Below are 20,015 nucleotides of genomic sequence, written 5' to 3' on the forward strand. Positions count from 1 at the left end.
AAGAGCAGTCGGTGCTCTTAACCTCTGAGCCATATACAGTGTTCTGCCTGCATGTATGCCTGCTGGCCAGAAGAGGGCACCAGATCTCATTACCATGTGGTTGCTGGGAATTGAACTCAAGACCTTTGGAAGAGCAGGCAGTGCTCTTAACCCTGAGCCATCTCTCCAGCCCGCTCAGCCACATTTCTTAAATCTATAATAAATTTAATTTCACTACATGGCTACTGAACTCCAAGATGGTCAGCATAGTAACCAAGAGGTATGTATATTTGAGACAGTGGTTTTTCAGGCCGGTTTGGAACTTGTGGACTCAAATAACCCTCCTGCTTCAGCCTGCAAATAGCTGGGAATAAAGGCACAGCCACTGTGCCTGGCCAACGGGTGGTAAGAGGAGGTGGTGTAGATTAACTGCCACACACCAGCCCCCATTCCCAGCACTTAGTCTTTATGCAGAATTCCATGGTGATGACTTGCAGAAGCTAGAACCTGGGAGTGGAGACAGGAGAGCTGCTACCTCTAGCCTGAGGTCACTCAGCTCAGGAGTGAGGAGAGCTATTGCCCCAGAGCCGCTCCCTCACTTCATGTACACACATGGGCCTTTGCTGCACGCTTGACTGCAAGTGTGGCTCAGATGGCAGTGATGGGAGTGCTCCACCTCCCCTCCCAGTGCCAGTGGGCCTAGGGTGGCTGCGATCTGGCTTTGTTGAGCACTGAGCTTTCCGGGTACTCTTTCCAGGCTGCACTTCGCTCTTAATACCCTTTCTGATGCTGCAGCCACCCTCAGTGCCACACCATTGGTGGGCATCCTCAAGCAAGACTACAAGCTTGGCACCAACTCCACCATTCCACAACACTGGTGTTTTCTGATTTCCCAGGGGACAGATGGCTCCACTTATCTTCTAACTCTGGGCATTTGTACAACTTGGGTCTTAGCAGTTTTTGTTTGTCTCTACATATGCACTGGCTGTTTACCAAGCACAATCTCACTGCACTTTCTGGTCAGGTTTCTTGTTCCACAAAATCCAAAGGGCTATTCATCTCCACTCACTAGTGTTAAAGCCTGTTTCCCAACCCATCCTACGCGCTCCTAGCTTTAGTAACACCATGTTATTGCCTCCTCAGCCACCTTCATCAAGGCGCTATGGTAGGGGGTGCCAGGGCTTTCCACTTTGTTTACCTTTGAGAAACCCAAGTGGGAACGACTTGAAGTGTGGAAGCAGCTGCTCCAGCATCTTCCACTTAAGTGTTTCAACTCAAATTGATTCATCCTCAGAGTTAAGAAAGGCTTCTAGGCAGGGGACAGGAGGAAACACAGAACCCATGGTGCACACCAATCTCAAGTCAATCCTATCTATATTAGCCTTAAAACAGAATCTGTGGGAGGTCACAGGACTTCACAGGTGCTCTCAGAGTCCACTCTTCAGGAACAAAGTGGAAAAGTCCCTAGGATAGTTCCAGGGAGCAGCAGCCAAATCAGAACATTTATGTCTAGGGGCTGCAGGTGTGGCTAGGTTAAAAAAAAAATTTTGCTTAGCTGGTGCAAGGCATGAGTTCAATCCCTAGAGCTGCAAGATGGATATACAAGTCAACAAACCAATGAATCATTAAGGTCTAGATGCCAGTTCTGTAAGAGAATGGGGTTCTGCCTCCTTCCTTGGCTTTGGAGCCATGAACAAGGTGACACAGCCAGGCCTGGGCTTCTTCTTGGAAATGGTGCTCTGGCTGTTGGCAGGCTGACACAAGTGTTGTTGTCTGAGTGGTATGAATCACCAATGCCCTATAGTTCTCGATGCTCTGGACTATCATCCCTCCAGCCAGGACTCAGCCAACATTATTCAACCAAATATGCTACAGACCATGATTCATGAACACAATAGCTTTCCTAAACACTGTATGTGCCCCTGGCAACCCCAAACAGGTAAGACTTACAGAGGATGAGGAACTGTTAGAGACGGTGGGTGCCCACATACAAAGGGAAGACAGTTTTATGACCTGTACCATTCTGGTGCAGCTCTGGTCTTCAGCCACAATTAGCTCACCCTGCTGAATGGATGCTACCTAAAATAGCACAACTGGGGCTTTAATAACCTTATCAATCTCCCATGTGAATGAGCACGTGCCTGAGAGAGGCTCCATCAGACCGAACCACACTTCTTAATAATGTAAGTGTGCCACAGTCAGGTAGCAAAGTTCAACCCGATGCCATCTGGTCCTTGGTAGTACCTGAAGCCAGCTTGAACTTGCTGTCCCTCTGGGGCTCCTTTAGTGCTCTGCATAGCCTCATCTAAGAGGTACAAACAGGGCTGCCCACTGCCTTGTCAAACACAGTGTACCTGTCTGGAAGGTCCTTGTTCCTTGTGACACTGGCCTTAAGTTACTTTGCTTCTGTAGTATTTAAGGAGAATCTTTAAGAGGGTTAGAGTATGTGAGAGGTTTGGGGAAAATACATGATCTCTGGGAAGTAAAGCCAAGAGCATCTACAAACTGTGTGTGCATGCATGTGTGTATATGCATGCATATGTATGTGTGTGGGCATGCATGTGTGTGCATGCATATATAAGTATGTGTGTGTGTGGTTAACATTTGGAACATTCTTGGCCCTTAGGCTTCTAACCTACTACATAACCAAGAGACTGCAGGACCCTTTTTGAGTATGTTATGATGTTTCCAAAGACAGACTCTGAAGGTGGGTCTGAATTCACATCTGTTCTGATCCTGGCAAGTACTCCTGCCCTAAGCCTCAACTTCGAATCTGGAAGTGGGCTAAGCAGGCTTTTCCTCACAGTAAGGATCAGTACCTATTTCTGGGGTGTCAGGAAGAGGAACTTCGCCATCTTTCTTCATAGGAGTCAATCATGTATTAAGCATTTGGGCCAGCACACACTGTCACTTCCCCATTCCTACTTCAGGTCAGCCTTGGCTCTAGCACTGGAGGAAGAGTCATGAAGACATCAATAAAACCTGGGTTGGGCCAATGGTTACAGTAGCATGGCTACATTCTACCTTCCTCTTCATATGTGTTGCTTCATTTCAACACTACAAGAGCTCCCCAGTGAACTGGCTTCCAACTCTTAGGAGGACCCTAGGGGAGGGGGAGAATCCAGTACCCAATGCTCAGGGAGGTTTGGTAGCTGGCCCAAGAGTTGTAGAGCCAGGATCTGAGCCCAGATCGATCATCCTGACTTTACCATGCATTTTCCTTGGAAGAAATAACTTCAATATTGGCATCTTCCAGCTCAACCACCTATCTGTGCCTGTCTCCTGCCTCCTGCCTCCTGCCTTCTGCCTCTACCCATTTGAGGGTCTCTGTGACCATCATGGCCAACAGAGTAATGATCTACGGGAGGCAAGAAAGTAGTTTGGCTCAACATGACTAAGTAGTGGGTGTTAGTTCAAACTTCTAGAGTCTGACCTGGAGTAGTTTATTTAGGTATAGTTAACAACAGCATGGTTTGGTGAAAATGTTCCCGATGATAACTCAATTCCATGTGCACAATAAAGCTTAAGACATGACTATATCAAAACTCTTTGTAAAGTGCATATGATATCTTCCATAAAGATGGGTTCTGTAGATTGACAAGCTCATGATAAGGGTCTTGGGGAGGATCCAGTGTGGCCTCAGGCACACAGGTCCCAGGCTATTAGCCACATCTGTTCTCCACCTTCTGGATAGGATACTAGATTGTGCATCCTTCGTTTGATGAAGCAACCTTGTGTGTTTAACATTTCAGGTCCCCCGTGTTTATCTGGAAGCACAAAGACCTCTGTGCCTCCTCTATCTCCTTTTTTTAGTTTTTTAAAATAATTATTTATTTTTATTTTGTATGCATTGGTGTTTTGACTGCATGTATGTCTGTGTGAGTGTGGTGGAGTTACAGACAGTAGTGAGCTGCCATGTGGGTGCTGGGCCAGGTCCTCTGGAAGAGCAGTCTGTGCTCTTAACCTCTGAGCCCTGTTCCAGCACTCCCTTTTTAGTTTTTAAGGAGAAAATTGTGTTTGTAATAGAGGCCAAGGTTAAATGCATTGCCTACATGGCTAGTCTATTATGGCAAGCATAGAGAATTTTTAGAATAGCTAACAGAGGACCAACGAAAGGGGGAAGCCATCTTAACTATGATGGTCATTCAAAGGTCACTTGAGATTTTGTTTATCTCTTTATGCATACCATTAATTTGATGATCAATAATATGAGAAAATCTGACACATTAAAGCAACATATGCTTTAACTTGTTGGCAACCAAGATTATGCTTGAGCAATAAACATCTACAGTAGCTCTATTTTGTAAAAAACAAGGTTTCTTCGTGCCTCCCACATACCCACACCAGGGACATGCACTGTGTCCCTTGGTCATATCACTGCTTTTTCTGACATGTCCACCCTCTGCTTCTAGCAAACAAATGACAACAAAGCTGACAAGATGAGGATAAGTGTCCAGGAACACCAGGAGTTAGATTCCCAAATGTGGAATATTTTCCTTTACACTGTGTGAATATATTTTACTGTGATTGGTTTAATAAAGAAGCTGATGGGCTGGAGAGATGGCTCAGAGGTTAAGAGCACTGACTGCTCTTCCAGAGGTCCTGAGTTCAATTCCCAGCAACCACAACCACATGGTGGCTCACAACTATCTGTAATGAGATCTGGTGCCCTCTTCTGGTGTGCAGATATATATGGAAGCAGAATGTTGTATACATAATAAATAAATAAAATCTTAAAAAAAAAAAAAGAAGCTGACTGCCCAATAGCTGGACAGGATAAGGTTAGGGGGAGAGCCAAACAGAGAATACTAGAAAGAAGAAGGGCAGAGTCAGAGGGGTAGTGAATAGATGCTGAGAGAAGCAAGATGGACACACCATACTGAGAAAAGGTACCAAGCCACGTGGCAAAGCATAGATAAAAATATGGGTTCATTGAAAATGTAAGTGTTAACTAATAACAGGTCTGAGCTATTAGCCTATCATTTATAATTAATATTAAGCCTCTGTGGGGTTACTTGGGAACAGCTTGTAGGACAGAAACTTCTGTTTACACCCAAAGGCCCAGGTTACCCAGGTCAGCCCAGAGTGAAGAGCAAACCCAGAGCTGCCATTCTCCAATTTTACTGTAAGGGCATCAGAAATCCATCATCTAGATGGGTGTGGTGGCACATGCCTATAATCCAAGCACTCAGAAGCCAGTCTGGCCTACATAATGGGTTTCAGGCCAAACAAGGCAACAAAGTGAGACCCTGTCTTCCCTCGGCCCCCCCCCCCCACCACCCTTGTTTCTTCCAAGACAGGGTTTCTCTGTGTAGTGCTGGCGGTTCTGGAACTCACTCTTGCACTGCCACCATCACTGCTGGCTGACATGAGACCCTGTCTTAAACATTCTTTTATGGAAAAAAAGAAAGGAGGAGGGAGGGACGGAGGGATGGAGGCAGGCAGGGAGGCAGGCCATCATCTGCTGTAAACAAAAGGCAGGCTGAAAGTAAAGTCCTTAAAAGTTACCTTTCACCAGGGTGAGGGTGGCACACTCCTTTAATCCCAGCACTCAGGAGGCAGAGGCAGATCTCTGTGAGTTGAGGACAGCCTGGTCTACAGAGTGAGTTCCAGGACAGCTAAAACTGTTTCACAGAGAAACTCTGTCTCGAAAAACAAAAATCAAAAACAAAAAAAGTTACCTTTCTACACATACACAGGCTGTCTAGTTTGGTTTTAAAATGTCTTTACTTTTTCTCAATTACACTGAGGCGCAGTGAAAACTTCTTTATGCTTTGATCATGGAGAGGGAGGAGGAAGAGAAGGGAAGGAAGGGGAGGGAGAGGTGGAATTAGAAGAGACAGCTGTTGACTCATTGAGCTAGGCGACTCAACATTTTCTTTGTCCAACACCTTGTGCTGAAGACAGTGATTCACACAGTACACCCCAATGGACATATCCAAATTTGGATGAGATCCCAAACATTTTCGTTAAGAGACAAGTGAAAAAAAGTCATAACCATGGTAGGCATGGGCTCAGCACGAGAGCAGCTGCTTACAGCATGGGTTACACAGGCTCCCGCCCCACTTCTTCCACTCAGCAGAACAGATGTAAACGTAAGGATTAAATGTGACATTATCACAGGCTTGAATTGCATGCAGCACTGATTTATTTCCTAGGAAATCACCGACAATTGCTAATCAGCAGTCACACCTTACAAGCGATCATGACTTCACCATGTGTTGTGAGTCCAGGCACCCTGGAGCTCAGGGACTACAGTCTCTTTTACTGTCCCAGAATGAGCAGTCCAGTGTCAGGTACACAGCAGAAGTCCAAAAGATACCCAAAATGTAGTTAAATTATATTTCAATTGCCTCTTGGGAGGAGAGAAGCCAATTCAAAGCCACCCAATAATACTAAACCCTGGAGCTAGGATGGCTCAGCTTGGTCAAGCATGAGAACTTGAGTTCAGACCCCCAGCACCCACAGAAAAAGCTAGGTGCAGAGCTGCAGAGATGGCTCCATGGGTAAAAGTGCTTGCTTTGCAAGCCTGATAACCTGAGTTCCATCTCTAGAACCCATGTGGAAGGAGCTCCCAAACTTTCCCTTTGCCCCCCACATGCACACTGGGGGCGCGTGCGCATGCTCACAACCTCTTGCTTTCTCATGCATAAGTGCACACACCCAGAGGTGGCTGGGTGCTATGCTATATGCCTGTAATCCTAGTGCTGGAGAGGCAGGGACAGGAGAATCCTGGGCTTGTTGGCCAGCCAGTATAGCCAATAAGTGAGCTATAGGTCTGAAGAGAGACCCTGTCTTTAAAAAAAAAAAAAAAAAAGGTGTGGTATGATTGAGAAAAATACCCATCATCCATCTCTGACCACCATATGCATGTATAAACAGGTACTTCTAAACATGAACACGTATACACACAAAAATATTAAAAACATATGTATACTTAATACTGGTCTTCACCCAGATACCAGGAGAGGAATTCAACATACATTCAAAAATTCACCATGCCCCCCAAAAAACTGTCAGACGGGCACTATTCCCTGTTACTGATGAACACATGGCCTGAGCTAAGCAATGTGACTTCCCATCCAGCTGAGAAACAGAGGGCCAGATCCCACACCAAGTACACAGGACTTCAAGACTATGCTTTTGACAACTCCACTCTAACTAAGGAGGAAGGGAAGCAGCACTGCTATCATGGAGTCTCCAGCATATACGAACACTGACCCAGGAGTTACGATCCATGCCAGAAAGACATGAAAGAGAAGGGAGAGAACTGGGAGTTGGATGGGAGTGTTGCAAGACAAGCTCAGAGTGAAGGGCAGCATGGGAGCCAGCACTAGTGAGTGAGAATCCAGCCAAGTGGAGCATGGGAGGAGGCTCTCCACACAGAGGGGCAATGCGGTGGTTTCAAGAGACTTAAATCAAGGCTTCCTGGGACTGGTGGCAGAACACAGTTGAAAGGGGAGAAGAGGGGCTATCGATGGATTGAGGAAGTGTAGAGAGCCCTAAAACCCAGGTATAAAAAGTGTGGATTTTGCTTTTTGAGATAGGCTTTCACATAACACAAGCTAGCCTTGAACTCACTGAGCAACTGCTGCCTATGCCTCCCCAGCAATAGGACTGCAAGCATGCACCACTGTGTCTAGCTTCTTGGAGGCTGGGAGCACAGTTGTTTGGTGACTTGAGTTGACAGGGACAGCAGTTAGAAAGCTACAGGAATAACCCCTATGGCAGGCATTAAAGGCCTGGACCAGGATGCTAGCCTCAGGAATGGAAAGGATGTGATATCCCCATGGAGACAGAATCAAGGCAATTTAATATCTCAGTCCTCAGTGGAATGGGCCTGGCAGAGCATGGAGAAGCCAGGTAGAACAGATGGGCAGGTAGAGAAGCAGGCCAGTTTGATTTTAGCAGCTGGCAAAATGCAAATGGAGACATCTGGTCAGGAGTACCAGAGGACGGAATCATGTGTGGTTAGAAAAGGGAAGCTATGAGTCCCACACTCACATCCTCATATCAACCTCTTCCAATTTTCGGATCCCCTGCAGAGAATCCCTAACCACAAAGTACAGGAAAAAGATCAAGCCCGGAGAGCAGGTGTGAGGTTCATCTGCAGATAGTAGATACTAAGTGGGTTCCACAGAAAATCTCTGGGTTCCTCCTAGGAGGGAAAGTGTGAGGTAGTAAGAGGTAAATAAATAAATAAATAAATAAATAAATAAATAAATAAAGGAAATTAGGGGGTTGGGGAGATGACTCAGTTTATAACGTGCTTGAAGGCCTCAGTTCTCTCCCCAGCAGCTGTGTAAAATCTGGGGTAGCAGCCATGCCTAGGATCCCAGCACTGGAGAGGCAGCTAGAAGGATCCTTGGAAATCATTGGCCATCTAGCCCAATAGTGAGCTTCTGCAGTGGTGGTGCACACTTTTAATCCCAGCACTGAGAAGGCAGAGGCCAGTGGATCTCTGTGAGTTCAAGGCCAGGCTGGTCTACAGAGCAAGTTCCAGGACAGCCAGAGCTGTTACACAGAGAAACTGTCTCGAAAACAAACAAACAACAAAAAAGAAACGAAAAAGAAAAAATTATATAAGGTGTAGAGTGATTGAGTAAGACACTAAATGTTGACCTCTGGCCTCCACATGAACCTGTACACACAGGAACATATATACACACACAAAACAAGAAAGCTAGCAGGTACTGAATCTTCGCTGGACTTGGGCCCTTTGTACTTCAATTGCCAAAGGAGATCTCAGGTAACTTGCCAGGATTCTTATGAGTGGGAATCCAACTTAGGTTTGCCAAGTTCTCTGCATTACATAAAAGGAGGGAAGAAGGGAGAACACATCCTCCGGGGAGCTGACAGTTGAGTCCAAGAACAACATCCTAGGACGTCCTAGTCCAAAAGGCCTTTGAAACCGTTCAACCTAATTTCACCTTTATCGATGAGGAAACTAAGTCCCCCCCCCCCCCCCAACAGGCAATAGAGTCCCAGGACGTCGCCAATCTCCAAACCAAGTGATCTGGTGGTTTGGGACCACCAGACAGCATCGGGGTGGCGCGGGGACAAGGCGCTGCGGGAGTCAGAACAGGGAGGATGTGAGGGCACGGAGCTAGGGCCTAGGTGAGGAGGAGCGGCCCGCACAGTGGGGGTAGGAGGTCACAATGTCACTGTCTAGCTCCGCGGTCCTCTACGTGGGACAAGGGGAGGTCCTGGGCCGGGAACCGCGGGCTGGGGATCAAGGTGGGGCCTGGAGCTGGGCCAGGCCTTGCCCGCCCCGCGCGTCCTCCCGTCCTCCCTCCGGGCCAGCCCACCCTGCCGCGCTGCCCGCCGCACTCCGGAGGCCTCACCTGCTCCCGCGGGGGCCGGAGCTGAGGCCGCTGCCAGCGCACCCCCGTCAGGGTTGTCAAGGAGCGAGCAAGAGTGTCTTAGCAACCAGCACGGAAGTCCCGTCCCCTCACCGGACGTTGACAGCAACTTCACTTATTATTGGTGTAGAGAAGTGCCAATTAATTCCGGAGGGGCTAGGAGGCCGGCGCTTACGCAAGGGGCGTGACTTAGAGATAGTAGAGGCGGGGCTTCGCCTATAGTCGTCTTAAGTATGCCGGGAGCATCCGCGGACAGGCTGAGGTAGTCTTTGGACAGAAACAAACTTCGGAAAGCTGTATTGTCCTGAGAGTTTTCGTCACTGGAAATGACAAATGAAGTTTGTTGGTATTGTGACGCTAATCTTCTACTTTACAAGGACCTCAAGAACCTGATAACAACCAGAATTTGTGTAATGGTTTTACAGGGACTGTCCCACTGATTCTCAACACAGTGGTTTTAAGTAGCATCATCATCTGTAATCCCATCTGAACCGATGTGTAGAATTTGAGAGACTGAAGGAGAGAATCAAAGAATAATCCCGGAGAAGGAGCCCGAGTCGCCTTGCCCTAGGGACTGGGAGACACCTGCGCAGACATCAGATGCAGCGTGTTAGTGCTGCTGGGTGAGGGGAAGGTGAAGAGGAAGAAGAGTGGATCAAAGGGTCAGTGGGATACCCCATAATTTAAACATTTTCTCTATGCTTAACTTATATTCATTAGTGAAGCTCCACTAGCCAGCTTCCTGGTATCTACAGGAGACTCAACCCTGACTAGATGCTGGTGATTCCGGGGAAGCCACAATCCATCAGGAAGAGAGCCACAAGAAGAAATGGCTACAGAGGCTTGGCAGGGTACTGGCTCTTCTAAGTGTGGCACCTAAGTGGGCAGAGCCCAAGATGACCAGAAGGCTTATGAGAGTGGGACCATACGCTACTGGGAAGTAGCCAGTGGCTTCAGGAGGCCTGGGTGCATGGCCAATGCAGTGTAGTAAGTAGGGTAGTAGATTGAGGGGCTGGAGACATAATACCTCCTGGTGTGACGTGAGAATGGAGCACAGTCGTTGCTGGAGAGCTTCTGGGAAGGGAGTAACAAGTTCTGATCTGGGACAGTGAACTGTCCCTAACCTGGGAGTTCTGAGAGCAGACATCCTGGGTTTGGTTTGAGACTCCGAGGTGTGAATTCTGCTGCTCGTGCCAGCTCCCAGCTTGTCTCCCTGAAAAGTTCTGAGGGTCTGTAGAAAGTCTTATTCAGCCTCCAAATTTCCTTAATCTTCAACTGGGAGACGAAGGGCAGCCTTTGAGGGGGATGATGCTCTCACTTCTGTCTCCCAAAAGGGGTCCATCTTCTCTTTCTCACCTCCCATTCATTATTCTGCCCACTGCAATCTGGCTTCCACTCCCACAGTGCCATTGAAATTTCCTCCCTCATGGTTACCAGTGACCTTTTGAGAAGCAGAAATTGATAGACCTCCTTAGTCTTTATTTCCCAGAGACCCATTTTCCCAGCTGGCAGCACCAACCACAAGAATCTTTACACAAATCTCCATCACAGAAGTAATGCCTACCTATAGATCTCTTTGCAATGCAGACTCCAGGGTCTCCTTCGATGGAGAGAGGCAGGAGTGTGGGTTTTTCACAGGCTTTTTTTTGCACCCTAACAGTGAGAGCCACTGGCTAACAGGGTATCTCACTCTTGTGCCTCTTGAATTTATTTGGCTTTCATCTTGGGCTCTTGCTTTGCTTCTTAACTCGAATGTTTTTTTTTTTCCTAACAAGTTGTTATGATTTGGATGTGAAATGTCATCCATGGTCTTATATTTTGTACACTTGATCTCCAGCTGGCGGCACTGTTTGGACAGGTTGTAGAATTCTTTGGGACATCAGACCTAGCTGGCAGGCAGCTGGGAAGCAGGCCCTGCTTCCAGTGCTCCTTTCTGCTACTGAAGCCAACAAGATGTAAAGGAGCTATGTCCTGGTTGTCATGCTTTCCCTGTCATAATGGACTATAGTTCTGGATTATGAGCTAGAAGAAATACCATTCTTTTTTTGAGACAGTGTTTTTCTGTGTAGCCCTGATGTCCTGGAACTCACATGGTAGACCAGGTTGGCACAAATTCAGAGGTCTGTTGCCTCCTGAGTGCTGGGATTAAAGACATGGGCCACAATGCTGGACTATACTTCCTTAAATTGCTTCTTCCAGGTATTTAGTCATACTGACAAGAACAACAGTCCATCAGTGCTCTCTAACTGTTTGCTTCCTCATCAAGCAGAATTCCAATACTTAGTGGAATTGTGGGGGGGAGGTGTATACCCTGCAAAAGTCTTCCAGGGAGCAGTGTTCCCAATGTGTGCCTTGATGAGAAGCGCTCTTTTATGACTGTCCCTGGAGCTCTTAGCCACACCCATAGTTCCTTTACCCTCCTCTTCCTAGATTCTGATTGCTCCTATGTTTTACTTTCCAGACCTCTCTTTGTGCACCTGGCCCAGATTTCCAGTAGAATCCTGGCCGCCTCTACCAGGATGGCCCACAAGCTTTTCAAAGTAGCATGTCTCAGACTGAGTGGATTCTCTAGCTTGCTCTCCCCATATTCCCCATCTGGGTAAATGGCTCCCTTCGCCACTTAGTTGCCTCCACAGACACCAAAGTGTTAATTTTATTTTATTTTTCGAGACAGGGTTTCTCTGTGTAGCTTTGGAGCCTATCCTGGCACTCACTCTGGAGACCAGGCTGGCCTCGAACTCACAGAGATCCACCTGCCTCTGCCTCCCGAGTGCTGGGATTAAAGCATTGGTGTGCCACCAATGCCCGGCCTCCAAAGTATTATTTTAACTTCCGTACAGTGGCTAGGTCCTAATCTACTGCTATTTCAGCCAGCAACTGAATAGTTACTGGTCTGCTTCTCTAGCAGTGACCTGGCCACTCAAGCTGTAGCCTGGCAGGAATTGTGTTCCCTAAGGCACCAGCCCTGCTGCTGCTGCTGCTGTTAAAGGTAGCTTTAATTAAATCTCCATCATTCAATTTATATGACTCGAGATTCAAAGGCTGGGGTAAAAACCTGCTAGCTCAGAGAGGCTGGGTTGCAGTTATCTAACTTTCCCTCTTTGTTGGCACCTCTGAAAGACCTGTGCTTCCACTTAGCAAAACCAGAAAAAGTTTCCAGGTGTTGGTGGCACATGCCTTTAATCCCAGCACTCGGAGGCAGAGGCAGGCGGATCTCTGTGAGTTTGAGACCAGTCTGGTCTCCAGATCGAGTGCCAGGATAGGCTCCAAAGCTACACAGAGAAACCCTGTCTCGAAAAAACAAAAAACAAAACAAAACAAAACAAAACACAAAAACAAAACAAAAAACAAACAAACAAACACACAAAAAGCTTGACACTCCAAACCTCACCTACTACTTCCTGCATCTCTAACTCTCTTGGATGCCCTCTGATGCTCTATGATTACTTTCTGTCAAGTAGTTGCTAACTCAACCTCCTGACCCAAGGTTAATTTTATTTAATTAACACAAATGCAAACTCGGGGTTCACAGTGTGATCGAATATTCCCCAACACCAAGATGTCACTTTACACTTTCTCAACCATAACCTACCTCCAGCCAGTGACTAGTCAGCTACTCCTAGTCCTGTCTCCTCACAAGGCCCCACCCCTGTACAACAATGCAGTTGTAGCCACGACTTCCTTTCCAAGATGCCATCTATAGCCCTGCTCTTCTGTAATTCTCCATTCCAGTCAGTGTGGTCCTTCCTAAACCCAAGTTTCATCCCTGCTGAGCAGTGCCTTCCTTCACCCCACAGTGCCCCATGGGATCAAGTGTCTGTCTCCAGCAGGCAGTCAGGACTCACCTTCCTCCTGTTTCATGCCCCTAGCTGTACATAGATAACAGGAGGACCCCAACTCTTCATGGTCTCCCTCTGATGAAGACTCCCCTTGCTGACTTTTTTCTGCTCCCATGATCCTGTGTTCTCTTCCAGCTCTTTATTCTCTTGCCCATAAGCACCTGGGATTGGGATCCTAGGTAAACACAAGTCCCTTGACTTCCCACCTCACTCTGTGCCAGTTCCTGTCACTGATCCCTCCTGTGTGTCCTATGGCTCCATTTCCTCTCCTCCTGTGAGCCCCAGGCCAAGGTCCCAATGAAGAGCAAGTGCTCTAAGGTTCCTTCATGCATGACCCAGAGGCCAGATGGTAGAGAGGTGTTTGAGCTCTTAGGCCCGCCACTAGATCAAGGAAGAAATTACATGTGTGTGTGTGCTTAGTTGTGGAAGCAATCACACATGTATGTGCTTAGCTGTGGAGAAGGGAGAGTAAAGAACTAGGTTGCCCCTCCTGTCCCCTCTTCTGGAACAAAGCTGGTTTTAAACTAACTTTGACAAACTTTCCAAGGAATCTCATCTATTTCCTTATACATACCCTCTTCACTGAAATTAACCATTTTGAATTTCTCTCTCTCTCTCTCTCTCTCTCTCTCTCTCTCTCTCTCTCTTGTTTTTGTTTTTCAAGACAGGACTTCTCTGTGGCTTTGGAGGCTATCCTGGAACTAGCTCTTGTAGACTAGGCTGGTCTTGAACTCACAGAGATCCACCTGCCTCTGCCTCCCAAGTGCTGGGATTAAAGACATGCGCCACCAACTCTTTCTTTCTCCCTTCCTTTCTTTTTTCTTTCTTTCTTTAAAAAAAAAAGTCTCATTATATAAACCAAGCTAACCTCTATCTGTTGCTTCTCCTGTTCAGCCTTCCAAGTGCTAAAATGACAGCCATGTGCCAACATGTCTGGCCACGAGACATTGCTTCAGAAAGAACCTACTGTGGAGTTTATTGAGTCTATCAACAATATTTTTGTTTTCCATTTTATTTTCCTCTTTGTGGGTGATTTGCTTACCTATATGTTAGTGTACCATGCCCATGTCTGGTGCCTGTGAACCCCAGAAGGCAGATCCCCGAAACTGGAGTTACAGATGGTTGTGAGCTGCCAAATGGGTGTTATATAGTGAGACCTTGTCTCAACAACAGCATCAAGAATAAATCTAAGGGTTATTTAAAAGTTTTGCATCAAGCCACTAAGTGCTGCATGCCTTTAATTCCAGCACTTAGGAGGCAGAGGTAGGCAGAAGTGGCTACAAGGTAAGACCCTGACTCAAAAAATAAAAAAATAAAATAATAAAGTATATTACATCTTTTTACAAGCCTTTGTAATTATCCCCTTTTTTGTTACAAATCTCTACTTTCATTCTTGGTATGATTTTGTGAATTTTTTAGACTGGCTTTTTGTTCAAACATATTATGAGCTAGTATATTAATTACTTTTCTACTGCTTCCATAACAAATTATGACACTTTCCGTGACTTGAGAGCATTCCTTCCAGGTCTTAGGGAAGGCTATTTCCTTTCCTTTTCCCAATCAGTTCTAAAAAAAACATGCCTGGCAGTGGTGGTCCACGCCTTTAATCCCAGCACTGGGGAGGCAGAGGCAGAGAGGCAGAGAGAGGCAGAGAGAGGCAGAGAGAGGCAGAGAGGCAGAGGCAGAGAGAGGCAGAGAGAGAGGCAGAGAGAGAGGCAGAGGAGAGAGAGAGGCAGAGGAGAGAGGCAGAGGAGAGAGAAAGGCGAGAGGCAGAGAGGCAGAGGCAGGTGGATCTCTTTGAATTCCAGGCCCAGCCTGGTCTATATAGTGGGTTTCAGGACAGGCAGGTCTGTTACACAGAGAAACCGTGTCTCCAAAAATAAAAAAAGAAAAAAGAAAACTAAAAAAGGCACCACTGGAAAGAGGGCTGCTCTCCCAGAGGACTCAAGTTCAGTTTCTAGCACCACGTGGTGGCTCAAAACTGCTTGTAACTCCGACTCTAGGGAATCATCCACATGCACAACTCCTCCACATCTTTCCAGATGAATTAGAAACATAGAAAATAATCCTTAAGAAAAGAGAGCAATCCCATATGCTCATTACCAGTGTCCCCCAACAACATCCTGCAAAAATAAAGGGCAGTGTCGTCATGATGGAGACAGAGGTTTTCTTTGTTTGTTCTTGTGTATATGTGTGCAGATATGTGAATGTGTGTGTGTATGAGCATGTGTGTAAATGTGTGTGTGTGTGTTTATGTGTGTATATGTGTGAATATTTGTGTATTTAGTTTAATGGAATTTTATAGAATTTGCACATCTATTGGACTTTATTTTTTAAAGATTTACTTATTATGTATACAGAGTTCTGTCTGCATGTATCCCTGCAGGCCAGAAGAGGACACCAGATCTCATTACAGATGGTTGTGAGCCACCATGTGATTGTTGGAAATTGAACTCAGGACCTCTGGAAGACCAGCTGGTGTTTTTAACCATTAAGCCACCTCTCCAACCCCTCTATTGAACTTTAAATCCACTCCTCCCTCTGGAGCCTCAGCCATTCTCTTTGAAGATGTATCTGATCATTGTCTTTGGAACAAAGAACCATATATAACACAGTGTGTGGGTTTGAATGAGGTTTCTACCGTCCAGGAAAGGGTTGGTTTTGCATCTAGCAAGCCATTGTTGAAATGGCTTGCATTTTAAACTTGTGGGCCCCAGAAAGCCTTCCAAGAGTGCCTTATCCTGAACTGCCACTGCTAACAGGAAGCTCTCTCCTATTTGTCTTCTAGTTTCTTGTACATAAAAACCTGCTACTCACCTGAGGCATCTCTTGTAATGGGTCAGGTGCCCCTGGAGGAAAGCAGCAGCCCTCTGAAATTCTCTTCTCTCTGGGACCTTTGTCTCTCACCTCCAGGCTGATGCCTTAGTGGGTGATGTGTGTTTAATGTTGCTATGTTTACTCAGTGAGAGAGAGTCTGCAAAAGAAGTCCCACCTTTGTTTCTTAAATATGTGTTCTGATGTCCCTGAAGGGACAAAGGGAGCCTTAAGTCACACGTACAGACACACTTCCTCATGCAGCCTTTGTATGTTTAGAAGACAAATGTGTCACAGAGACCCATGTGTCTAAGGTGTGTCTAGCTTGGCACTATTGGTAGGCTGTGGAACTTTAACTGGTGGGTCCTTAGCAGGAAGCCCTTAGGACTTTGGTGACATACCCTTAAAGGGAACTGTGGGGCCTGTCCTCCTCCTCTTCCTCCTTCCTGGACATGAGGTGAATGGTTTCATTTCTCACACACTCCAGCCATCATATGTCATTCTGTGGACTAGAAATTCTGTGAGGCAAAACAAACCCTTTCTTTTTGTAAGTGGATTAATTACAGGGACAGAGGTTGACTGAAGGGCTTGTTTCTTCTGGAATCGGGCTTTGTAAACATCCTGGTGCTGTCATTTCCCAGCCTTGTGATCCTGGCAAAGCCTCTTCCTGGGTCTCGGTTCTCATGTTACTTCCCTTGATGGGCTGAATAAGCTAATATATGCCTAGTGCTAAAAGCAGTGCTCCGCACATGTGGAGGCCCGCAGAGGCAGATCCGTACTATTGACTCAAGGTCAGAGTTCAAACTTTTTCTGGCTCCTTCAAGGTTAAACAACAGGATGTTTGGCCTAAGGTGAGGCTATTGGACGTCTTGACTCTCAAGACCAAATTATAAGGATGTTCGACTTAGGGCGTGGTGATCAGGTGTTTCAGGTATTGGGAAGGTAATTTCATTTGTTCTTTGTATCATGGAAGTCTTTTGCCCTCCCCTTTTGCTTGGGGTATATAAGGGTGATGAGTAATAAACTTGGGGCCTTGTAAAAGTATTCGATGAGTGCCCTCCCAACTCTATTTTCTGTGTCTTGTCTATTTCTTTCCTCAATCCACACTCTCCTTCTCAGGAACATATGGACCTGACAGGCACATAGCAAACAGTCAGTCAGTTACTAGTATCCAGTCAGTGTATGTTAAGCAAACACTTAGTTTGTACCAAATAAGGTGGACACATAACAATGAAAAAGGTAAACCCAGTTGCTTCTGCTATGGAGGTGATGTACATTCAGTAGGCACTCTGGGTGGTCCACAATAAAAGTAAACAAGGTGTTTACAAAGAGAGGTACATGCTGTGTCACCATGAAAGAGGAACCCTGAGCAGGTACACATTTAAGTCCAGTCTGAGTGGAAAGGGCTTAGTTCTTACATCTGATACATGAAAAAGGTAGGACAAAGGACAGAATGGCCAGGTAGCCAATTAGTCCAGGTGGTCAGCAAAATTCCTGTGAGTGCTGTGTAACAAATTAGACTTAAGTAGCATGCCAAGGTGAGTCTGCTGGGAAACGAGGAGAAGCAGTTCAGACCCAAGGAGATGCATGCACACATCCCCTCCTTCTGGCACATGTTGGGAAACAGCAGGATGTCCAGCATTTCCAGAGTGAGATCAGCAAAGGGGGAAGAGTGGCTAAGTGAGGGCTGAGAAGCAGCTGAGCCGGGATGATGGAGGTGGAGGTCTAGATTGCTTGCTAATTATGCCGGGGAAGCTGGGCACCGCGGAATGTGCCTTTAGTCACAGCAAGTCTCAGCCAGAATAAAAAGAAACACATGCTAGGCAGTGGTGGCGCATCCTTTTAACCCCAGCACTCAGGAGGCAGAGGCAGGTGAATCTCTGTGAGTTCAAGGCCAGCCTGGTCTATAAAGTGAGTTCCAAGACAGCCAGGGCTGTGGAGAGAGACCCTGTCTATAACAAAACAACCCCACCTCCCACCCCACCCTCACACACAGAGGCTAAGACACCACCTCAGTGGCATAGCACGTGCATGGCATCCTGGAGACTGCCAAACCAGACACCTCTAAACCCTCCATGTCCCCAGCTCTGCCTTCTGCCCCTTTCCTGCAGAATGGCTGGTGTTCTGTCCTACAGGTGAGAAACAGGAGCTCAGAGGTCACGTTCCTGGTCCCAGGCTTCTCAGAAGAGGCCTGCCCCAGCCTTGCAGTGGGCCCTCTGAGCCCTGGGATTAGCTGTGTTGGCTGAACCAGCCCTGATGATGGGAAGCAGACATCTGGGGCCAGTCCCGCCCAACACCTGCTGTGTACCTGGGTGCCACAGGGCCTGCATATCTGCTACCACCTTTGGATTATAGTGGGGATGGAACCCAGGGCTTTGTAAGTGCTAGACAGGCACTCTAGTGAACTATCAGCCTGAAACAGATGCTTTTTCAGGAAAAAAAAAAAAAAAAAAAAAATGAGGAATGGTCAAAGAGGGTATTGGCTCAAGGGAATTTTGTGGGTGTCTTAAGTATCTTCCTGAGAGATTCATTGGTGGTCTCTGGTGGGTGATGCTCCTGAGAGGTGATTGGCTCAGAGGGCACTGACTCTACCATTTACTGCACTTAGGACTTAGGATTATTGGGGGTGGGGACTGTTTGGAGGAGTTGATCATTGGCACATGCTTTTTTGAATGGTGTACTGCTCCCAACCCCACACTACTTCCTGGCCACCAAGGGAGAGCAGCTTTTCTCCTTCACAACCTTCTACTGTGATGCTCTGCTTCAGCCACCATCCAGAAATGACAGAGCCAGCTGACCATGGATTTGAAACCTCAGCAACTATACGCCCAAACTCGGCCCGTTTAAGAGAGGAGATACTTGGTCACTTGTATGCCCACAGGAATGACAGAGCTGACAAAGGAGGAAGGAGTTGGGGATTCAGGAGACAGGTTCTTGAGAAGGTCAAACGGATGGATCCATATCTTATTGCCTCTGAGAGAAGCAGACATAGCTCATTTGGAGTGGCAGAAGGGAGCTAAGAACAAGGCTGATACAGTTCATTGTCGGGCCTGGGGATGGTACTGAGGGAAGAATGGTCCATGCCTCTGACACTTTGATGAGCTGTGAGGGAAAGGTCACCCTCCAGCATTCAGGGCTGGGGAAGAGGGCTGTAGACTAAGGACAGAGGATATGATGCTGCTGTTTGGGAAAGCAAGACCTTGAAGGGAGGCAGGAGGTATGGCTGTTCTGGGCCATTTCTGGCTATGGATTTGTGCCGTGATGCTTATAGATATAGCCTAGGCTTGCCTGCTGCATTTGCCTGTGCAGGTGTGGAGCAGGCAGAAGGGGATTTCCCTGGGTGGTGGGACTTTGCCAGCTGGGTGGGACAAAGGGGGAGAGGGTGTGTTGCAAGGAAAAGTGGTACAAGATGGGATAAACAAGATATGTTGGCCAGCAGCTCAGTCTTCCAGGTGTATCTGCTTACAGCTCCCCGGGATTGTGTTTTAATACAAACCTGTGAGCTCACAGATGTCCCGAGGCCTCAGCAGCAACAAATGTGGCTTTCCTGTGTGATGTGTTTCCTTCAGGACTAAATCCACTCTTGGGAGTTTGGGAAGCTCAGTCTTGCGTGTATTCATAACCTCCAAACCCACCCCTCTGCCCTGATGTCCCAAAAGTCACCACTTGAGGTCAAGTTTAGCAGGGAATAGTGCCATGCTGGTAAGATCCCCCTAAGATGGTGTGGACCCTAGTGTCCAGTCTAGAGGTCAGAGGCACCAGATGAACCTAGACAAAACCTGGGGAGGAAAGGAAAGGGGAAAGTGTGAAGCAGAGGAGATACCATAGTCTTTCTCTTCTCGGACCACTTGCCAAAGCCCCAAGGGATGCAGCTCTTTTGGGGTCTGGGCATGTGACTCAGGAAGATTGGGTCCTAAGCAACACCATGGAGCTGGATCCCGGAACTGGGGCACAGGTGGGGAAGGGGTGTTGGGAATGAGGCCAAAGCCGAGTTAGAACTGGGGCACTTCCCACGTGGGAC

The 20,015-nt window shown here is 47.1% G+C and overlaps 1 protein-coding gene and 1 long non-coding RNA gene across 2 annotated transcripts in view; one reads left to right on the forward strand and one right to left on the reverse strand.

Moving 5' to 3' along the window:
• Dnal4 (dynein axonemal light chain 4) overlaps positions 1 to 9,427 on the reverse strand; it is a 14,514-nt gene extending 5,087 nt beyond the window's left edge. The window contains exon 1 of the mRNA XM_027404026.2: positions 9,324 to 9,427. The gene's annotated coding sequence lies outside the window, so the exon portion shown is untranslated. The remainder of the gene's footprint in view (positions 1 to 9,323) is intronic.
• A 131-nt stretch (positions 9,428 to 9,558) lies between these two features.
• LOC118238411 lies at positions 9,559 to 17,063 on the forward strand. Its single transcript, XR_004768609.1, has 2 exons — positions 9,559 to 10,003; positions 15,567 to 17,063. It is a non-coding gene; the product is annotated as an uncharacterized LOC118238411 (long non-coding RNA).
• The last annotated feature ends 2,952 nt before the right edge of the window (positions 17,064 to 20,015 follow it).

Source organism: Cricetulus griseus, chromosome 2, assembly GCF_003668045.3.
Source record: "Cricetulus griseus strain 17A/GY chromosome 2, alternate assembly CriGri-PICRH-1.0, whole genome shotgun sequence".
Lineage (NCBI taxonomy): Eukaryota > Metazoa > Chordata > Mammalia > Rodentia > Cricetidae > Cricetulus > Cricetulus griseus.